Source organism: Sciurus vulgaris (genome assembly GCF_902686455.1).
Source record: "Sciurus vulgaris genome assembly, chromosome: 14".
Lineage (NCBI taxonomy): Eukaryota > Metazoa > Chordata > Mammalia > Rodentia > Sciuridae > Sciurus > Sciurus vulgaris.
The window spans coordinates 28,755,880-28,764,080 of NC_136475.1; positions in this window are offsets into that span (position 1 = coordinate 28,755,880).

Consider the following 8,201-nt stretch of genomic DNA (forward strand, 5'->3'; position numbering starts at 1 on the left):
AGGACCAAGAGGGAGTAAGTTAAGTTCTGTGCATGTATGATTAGGTCCATGAACATGCCTCTTTTGCACGACTCTAATACACTAATCAAAGCTAAAAAATGAAAAAAGAAAAAACCATGATGGTTAGCAGGTAGGCTGTCTGAGGAATCACCCCTTCATCTCCATGTTTCTACTCCTTGTATCTATCTGCTCCCTAACATTATTCATAATAAGAAACGTTAGAACTAAAATGATACCAAAAGATTATTGTTTACTTATTAGGTTGTTAAAATTCATGATTTTGCTGGTGGAAATTGTTGATCAAGAATAAAGTCAAAGCTCACGCCTATAATCCCAGTGACTTGGGAGGCTGAGGACGGAGGACAGAGAGTTTAAAGCCAGCCTCAGCAAAAGTGGGGTGCTAAGCAACTGTCTCAACCCTGTCTCTAAATAAAATACAAAATAGAACTGGGGATGTGGCTCAGTGATTGAGTGCCCCTGAGTTCAGTCCCTGGTACCCTCCCCCACCCCCCATAAAAAGAATAAAATCAACTTGCTAGGTACAGTAACATATGTCTGTAATCTCAGCTACTGGGGAGGCTGAGGCAGGAGGATTGCAAGTTGGAGGCCAGCCTGGACAATTTAGTAAGACCCTGTCTCAAAATAAATTAAATGGGTGTTGGGGATCTAGCTCAGAGATGGAACACTCAATCATTAGCACCAAAAAAGGAAGGAAGGAAGGAAGGAAGGAAGGAAGGAAGGAAGGAAGGAAGGAAGGAAGGAAGGAAGGAAGGAAGGAAGGAAGGAAGGAAGGAAGGAAGGAAGGAAGGAAGGAAGGAAGGAAGGAAGGAAGGAAGGAAGGAAGGAAGGAAGGAAGGAAGGAAGGAAGGAAGGAAAATGAAAAGAAAAAGAAAAAAGAACTTCATTTAAATCAAAGAAAAATCATATTTTATTTGGGGTTAATTAAGATTACAGTCTGAAAAAACAGTTTCAAAATGATTCAAGAAGTCTTGAAAATGTGTTGTGGTGACTGTATTTATAGCTTTAAACTTCAAGAGGGTTAGAAATTACATCCCTTGTTGGGAATAATGATTGGTGCTCACAAAAGTTAAGCTGATTTGTAAGAAAGGTATTTGGTACAATTTTGGCCTCTGGGTAGTTTGGGGGAAGAGGGTCTACTGTACAGAAGGTCAGAAGTCAAAAAGGTTTCAAAGGTCAACTGTCATGGGAAGGGGGCAGGTGTGCTTGTTGCCCAGTCCAAAGGTTAAGATAAAAACCTGAAGATTTCTTAGAAAACTTGGAATAGAACCACCATTTGACCCAATTATCCCACTCCTCAGCACATACCCAAAGGAATCAAAAAACAGCATAGCACTGTGAGGCAGCCACATCCACGTTTACAGAAGCTCAATTCATGATAACTGAACTGTGGAAACAATCTAAGTGTCCTTCAACAGGTGAATGGATAAAGAAAGTGTGGTACAGATACTGTAACGAGACAAGGAAATAACAGGAATTGCTATAGTTGTGTGTTATGCAGTAATAATAAGCTGTATTTGGTATTTGCCTGGACTTGTAAAACTAAAATAAAGGCACCTGGTGACAAACTTGCTGTGAGGCAGGATGACACTCCTGAACGATGCCGATATGAACCTTTATCTATGATCTGAGTGGGGGCTCCTAGTCTAGTCGTGTTCTGGTCTTTATCAATGAAGACCAGAGCATGACTGGGCTGAAGATCACCACTTAACCCCCTGGACTTCTGGAGCAAACTGTCAGCAGCACTGCAACCAGAGGACTCCATGTCGCTCTTGACTGTCCCGTCTGCTGTCCACTCCATCATTGATTGCTGATTGACCATTGTCACCGAGGCCAGATGACTGACCTCTCCTGCCACCCAGCGACTGCCACCCAGCCTCCAGCTTACCGGACACCCGAGGACATCCAAAGACTTCCGAGGAGTTGAGAGAGGCTACGACTGAGAAGAATCCCCTCAGTCTTGCTGACTGACTTCTTGGCTAAGAGACGTTGCATTGAGTAAGTCCATGGGGATTGGACTCTAGGTGAACAAGGGAGTGAATCTTCAGTGTATTTGTGACTTGCTATTATTAGGAGTGTTAAGTTGAGTGTGCATTGCATGAACAAAATCCACTTGTTGGAACCAAACTTGATTTCTCTCTTACTCACTGCTCATGACAGATATACAATGGAATATTACTCAACCATAAAGAAGACCATAAAAAATTGTGGCATTTGCTGGTAAATGGATGGAACTGGAAACTATCATGCTAAGTGAAATAAGCCAGTCCCCAAAATAAAGGCTGAATGTTCTCTCTGATTTGTGGATACTAACCCACAACAAGGGAGGGTGGAGAAGGGAAGAATAAAAGTTCGTTGGATTAGACATAGGGAGATGAAAGGAAAGGAGGGGGAGGGAATAAGAAAGACAATAGAATGAACTGGTCATAACTTTCCTAACCTTGTACTTGTATACTCGACCAGGGTAACTCCACATCATGTACGACCACAAGAGCGGGAACCTAAATAGAACAAGTTATACTCTATGTATGTATATTCTGCCAAAATACATTCTACTGTTATGCATAACTAAAAATGAGAAAGACAAAAATGATGCAGACCTGATTGCCTTCCAGTTCCACTGTAAGTGTCCCAAACCAATGCTACTGCATTTTTATTTTTTCCTTGACAAAGTATAAATTGGTTCAACATCTAGGGAACGCAATTTGACTGTATTGAGCAAAATAAGTGCCAATGTTTTGGTTGGTTTTGTTTGTTTTGGTCTCGCATTATAGGGGATTATACCTAAGGCCTGGGATGTGCTAGGGAAGTCCTCTCCCATTGAGCTACTTCGGGTCTCCCTAAAGTGCCCGAGGCTGGCCTTCAACTTTCAATCCTCCTGCCTCAGCCTCCCAAGACACAGGGGTGCCAATGTTTTCTAATTCAAGGATTACAGTTCCAGGGATTTATTCTCCAGATAATTCTCACATATGTGAATGACATACCACTTATACACTATTGTTTGTATTATAAAATGGTTGGAAACTACCTACACACTCACCAAGAGAGAATTTGGTTAAATAAATTACGGTAAATCCAAACAGTGGAGTAGTATACAGCAGTAAAAACAAACGAGAAAGCTCTGTAGTTCTGTGTACTGAATCAATAACCCCCCACATACATAAATAATTTTTTGGAATAATTTTACGTCTTGTGAAACTAGTACAGAGTTGCTGAATACCCCTTACCCAATTTCAATTTACCTCAATATTATCTTAAATTAAAGGGTCCATTGTCAAAACTACCAATATTAGGGCATTTCTATAAATAAACTTTGGGTTTCATTCAGATTTCACCAGGTTTTTCCACCAATGTCTGTTCCAGGATCCCACATTGCACTTAGTAGTCAGTCAGTCTGTCACTCTCCTCTTAGTTTTTCAGGTTTCCCACGTTTCTAACAACCGTGGTGGTTTGGGGCTGTTCTCCTCAGGTTCCTGTAGGATAGTTCTCAGTTTGAGTGTGTAACTCATGTGTATTTTTTTATTTCTTATTTTGGTACTGGGGATTGAACCCAGGGGCACTTTACCATTGAGCTACAGTTCTTTTTTTCTTATTTATTTTGAGGCAGAGTCTCATGAAGTTGCTGAGGCTGGCCTTGAGTGTGATTCTCCTGCCTCAGCCTCATGTGCTGCTGGGATTACCAGCATTTACCACCACGCCCAGTTATCTGATCTCTCCTCTCTCTCTCTCTCTCTCTCTCTCTCTCAGTACTGGGGATGAACCTAGGGGTGATCTACCACTGAGCTACATCCCCAGCCCTTTCTCTGTTTTTTTTTTTTTTTTTTTTTTTTTTTTTTTTTTTGAGAAAGCATCTTGCTAAATTACTTAGGACCTGATAAAATTGTTGAGGCTGGCCTTGATCTTGTGATCCTCCTGCCTCAGCCTCCTGAATCTCTGGGATTACTGGCGTGTGTTCACCACCACGCCCCATTACTTGATGTTTTCTCATGACTTGACTGGGGTTAGGAGTTTTGGGAAAGAAAACCAACAGGGGCTTTGATCATAGCTGTATGGATTATGTCATACGAAATGCTGACAGCATCACGTGGTTAGGCAGCATTTGTGCCCTTGCCCTGCTACAATTTTACTATTCTCCCTTTCCAAACTCTTTTCTTTGGAACTGTCAAATGATGAATTACACAAATTTAAAGATCTTAATAGGCTTTATTTGCAATTTTGGAATGAGGCAACGTTTTGTTCCATAAAATAGAATAAGTATTCCCGCAAGCAGAGCAGAATAAATTGCTTCTACAGACAGAGAAGGGCTGAAGAAAGTAGAGACAAAGAATCAAAGCTCGTGGACGTCCAAGGTCACTCTCCTTGAAAGGCACAGACAAGGAAACAACAGTAGGAAAATAACTGGTTCACATCCGGTTAATTCCAGTTATTCTGGAGGGCAGGGTAAGGATTAAAGCGTTATCATGCTCATTGAAAACATAAGAAGTTCTGCTAATACATCTCTCTCCTAATTTCTCAGGTCTGATAACAATTTAATGTCGGTCTAGTGATCTAGAACTGGAGTATGAGCGACTCCTTGTTTTTTGTTTTTGGACCAGGATTTGAATCCAGGTGCTCTTAATTGAGCCACATCCCCAGCCCCTTTTCTTTGTTTGTTTGTTTGTTTGAGACAGGGCCTCACTAAGTTGCTGAAGCTGGCTGGCCTTGAACTTGTGATCCTCCTCCTCAGCCTCCCAAGCTGCTGGGATTACAGGTTTTTGCCACCACATCTGACTCAAACATGTTCTTTTAAAAAAATTTTTTTTTTTTTAGTTGTTGGTGGACTTTATTTTACTATTTAGATGCAGTGCTGAGAATCAAACCCAGTGCCTCACACATGCTAGGTGAGTGCTCAACCATAAGCCACAAACCCAGCCCTCAAACATGTCCGTTTATCACTAAGAACACACATATGTTTATTTTATATATTGGGTAGAAATCCCATACTATGGGTTTTTGGTTTTGTTTGGGTTTTATTTTTTTTTTTGTTGTTTCATTTTGGTTTGGTGTTTTGGTACTGGGGATTGAACAGAGGTGCTTTACCACTGAGCCACATCCCCAGTCTTTTTTTTTTTTTTTTTTTTTTTTTAATTATTTTTAGTATATTTTTATTTATTTATTTATTTATTTATTTTTTACAGACACATTTTGATTCATTGTACACAAATGGGGTACAGCTTTTCATTTCTATTGTACACAATGTAGATTCACACCATTCATGTAATCATGCATATACATAGGGTAATACTGTCTGTTTCATTCTACTGCCTTTCTGTTCCCCATCCCCTCCCACCCCCTTTTTCCTCTACACTATCCAAAGTTCCTTCATTCTTCTCCCCCCCCACCGCCATCCCCCATCGTTATATATTGTCATGCACTTATCAGAGAAAACATTTGGCCTTTGGTTTTTTGGGATTGGCTTATTTCAACTTAGCATGATATTTTCCAACTTCATCCATTTACCAGCAAATGCCATAATTTTACTATTCTTTATGGCTAAGTAATATTCCATTGTGTATATATACCACAGTTTCTTTATCCATTTGTCAATTGAAGAGCATCTAGGTTGGTTCCACAGTCTGGCTACTGTGAATTGAGCAGCTATGAACATTGATGTGGCTGCATCACTGTAGTATGCTGATTTTAAGTCCTTTGGGTATAAACCGAAGAGTGGGATAGCTGGGTCAAATGGTGGGTCCATTCCAAGCTTTCTGAGAAGTCTCCACACTGCTTTCCAGAGTGGCTGTACCACTTTGCAACTCCATCAGGCATCTCCATGTGCCTTTTTACCCACATCCACACCAACACTTATTATTGCTTGTGTTCTTGATAATAGCCATTCTAATTGGAGTTAGATGAAATCCTAGAATGCTTTTAATTTGCATTTCTTTAATTACCAGTATATTTTTAGATGTTGATAGACCTTTATTTTATTCATTTATTTATACATGGTGCCGAGAATCAAACCCAGTGCCTCACACATGCTAGGCAAGTGCTCTACCACTGAGCCACAACCCCAGCCCTTTTTATTTTTTGAGACAGGGTCTCACTAAGTTGCTGAGGCTGGCTTTGAACTTGCAGTCCTCCTGCCTCAGTCTCCAGAGTCACTGAGATTTCAGGCCTGCATACCACACCTGGTGCTATGTTATTTATTTTATTGCTCAAATTATTCCTGTGTCTTTTAACCTGCCCCCTCCTGTTGTTGTTTGTTTGTTTGCTTGCTTTTTGGTTTTGACACTTCCTTCCTCTTAATATTGCTGCCTGGAGGCCAGGGCCTGGATTCTTATTCTCTCTCCACCTGGCTCCTTCCTCAGGGCCTCTGGCACTTCCTTCCCTTTGGAGTGTAGATCCTCCTTCCTACCCGGAAAGCAGGAGGCTGAAACTCCAAACCTCCGCTCTTTTTCCAAGGAAAGAAGATTTAAAGTCAGACACCAAAAGTCATGCAGGAAAACTTTATTAGAAGTGAAAGTGAGATGAAAACTAAAAAGTGAGGCTTGAGGCCAAGGGAGGTGGCACCCAGCTGCTCGGGAGGCTGAGACAGGAGGATCGAGTTCAAAGCCAGCCTCAGCAACCGGGAGGTGCTAGGTAACCCAGTGAGACCTTGTCTCTAAATAAAATATGAAACAGAGCTAGGGATGTGGCTCAGTGATTGCGTGCCCCTAAGCTCAATTCCTGGGGGTGCCCACCCCCCAGAAAAAGTGAAACTGAAGCAAAAAGCACTCTCAAGGGAGAGAGTGTGGGGTCTCCAAGCTGAGAACGACAAAGGAGACAACGCTGTTCCGTTTTGTTACTGTTTGACGCTTACCAGAACTGGGGACCTTCTGTACTCTTTGCCAGTCAGGTATTCAACTCCTCCTTCAGGGTGGGCGGTGAAGTTTTTGACCTTAGTTGGTCCTCTCCAGAGCTGTCTTGGTGGCCGTCCTATTTAGGCGGCCTTCATCCACTAGTCCTCCCATGCTCATGTGGGCTCTGGGGTCAGTTACCTTAGTGCCTGCCATGCCAAAGGACCCTTCCGTCCCGGCAACTGGAGACACAGGCGTAGTTCCTGGCTTTACATCAACATCGTGGACCCTGTCAAGAGTGAGTCCCGTTAGTGCTTTTCTCTAGACATATTTCCCAGTCAGCTCCTTTTGCTTCTGTTTATTTTCTACAAGTTAAATACCATCCTTTGCTTTCTGCTCTACTTTGGAAGCAGTTGAAAGAAGGACCCTGAAGTCACTTAAAGAACACTGTGATCTTGCCTGCATTCCACCACCGGGTCTAGCTACTCCCTGACACTCTGGCTGGGCCGGGCCAGCCCTTGGTGGAGCCTGAAGTCAGAAAGCACCTCCGCTCTGTTCCCGGTCATCAGCTGAGCAGCCCTGCGGCAAGCCCAGGGGTCCAGCTCCCACACCTCCTCCCGCCTACTGTGCGCTGGCTGCTCGCGGTGTGGAGGGGGACACTGTCACCATGGCACTCTGGTGCTGCTTCTGCAGAGGCCAGGACTCAGGGAGCTAGGACCGTGGAGGAGTGGCGGCCAGTGTTTTTCCAGGCTCTCCGGGGAGGGCCCGGCTGGTGGGAGTGGCAGACCGGCTGAGGTCCACTGGGTGTCACCTTCCCACTCGCCAGTGGCCTGTTCCCCAACGCAGCCAAGGCACCGAGGCAGAACTCTCCCTCCGAGATGGCGGAGCAGACTTTCCCTCCCAGTGTTGACAAAGGTCAGCAGGCAGGTCGGCTTCTGTGCCTTGTGCAAGTCGCGAACGCCCAGCGCCCAGCACCGGGGAAGGCTGGGCCGTGTAAACGGAGGTGTGACCGTCCGGCGGGTGGGTGCGTCCTCGTGCTGTGAACGCGCCTTGGACCCCTGACCCCGGGGCTCCTCTCCCGCTCCTGGCCACCACCCTCCTGCCACCGTCGTCTCTTACTCGACCACAACGTCATCCTCCTAACAAGCTAATCCCGCTGTGAATCATTGCGCTGATTATCTTCTTAAATACAAACCGGATCGTGTCACACAGCTACCGTGCACCCCGGAGTCAGAGTGGGCAGGGTAGCTCAGTGGGCGCGCTTGCCCAGCAGTACCAAGCCCTGGGTTCAGTCCCCAGCTCCGCAGAACAAGGCCCTGGGATGGTCCTGGCCGGCACCAAATGACCAGAAAGCCCCGTCACCTT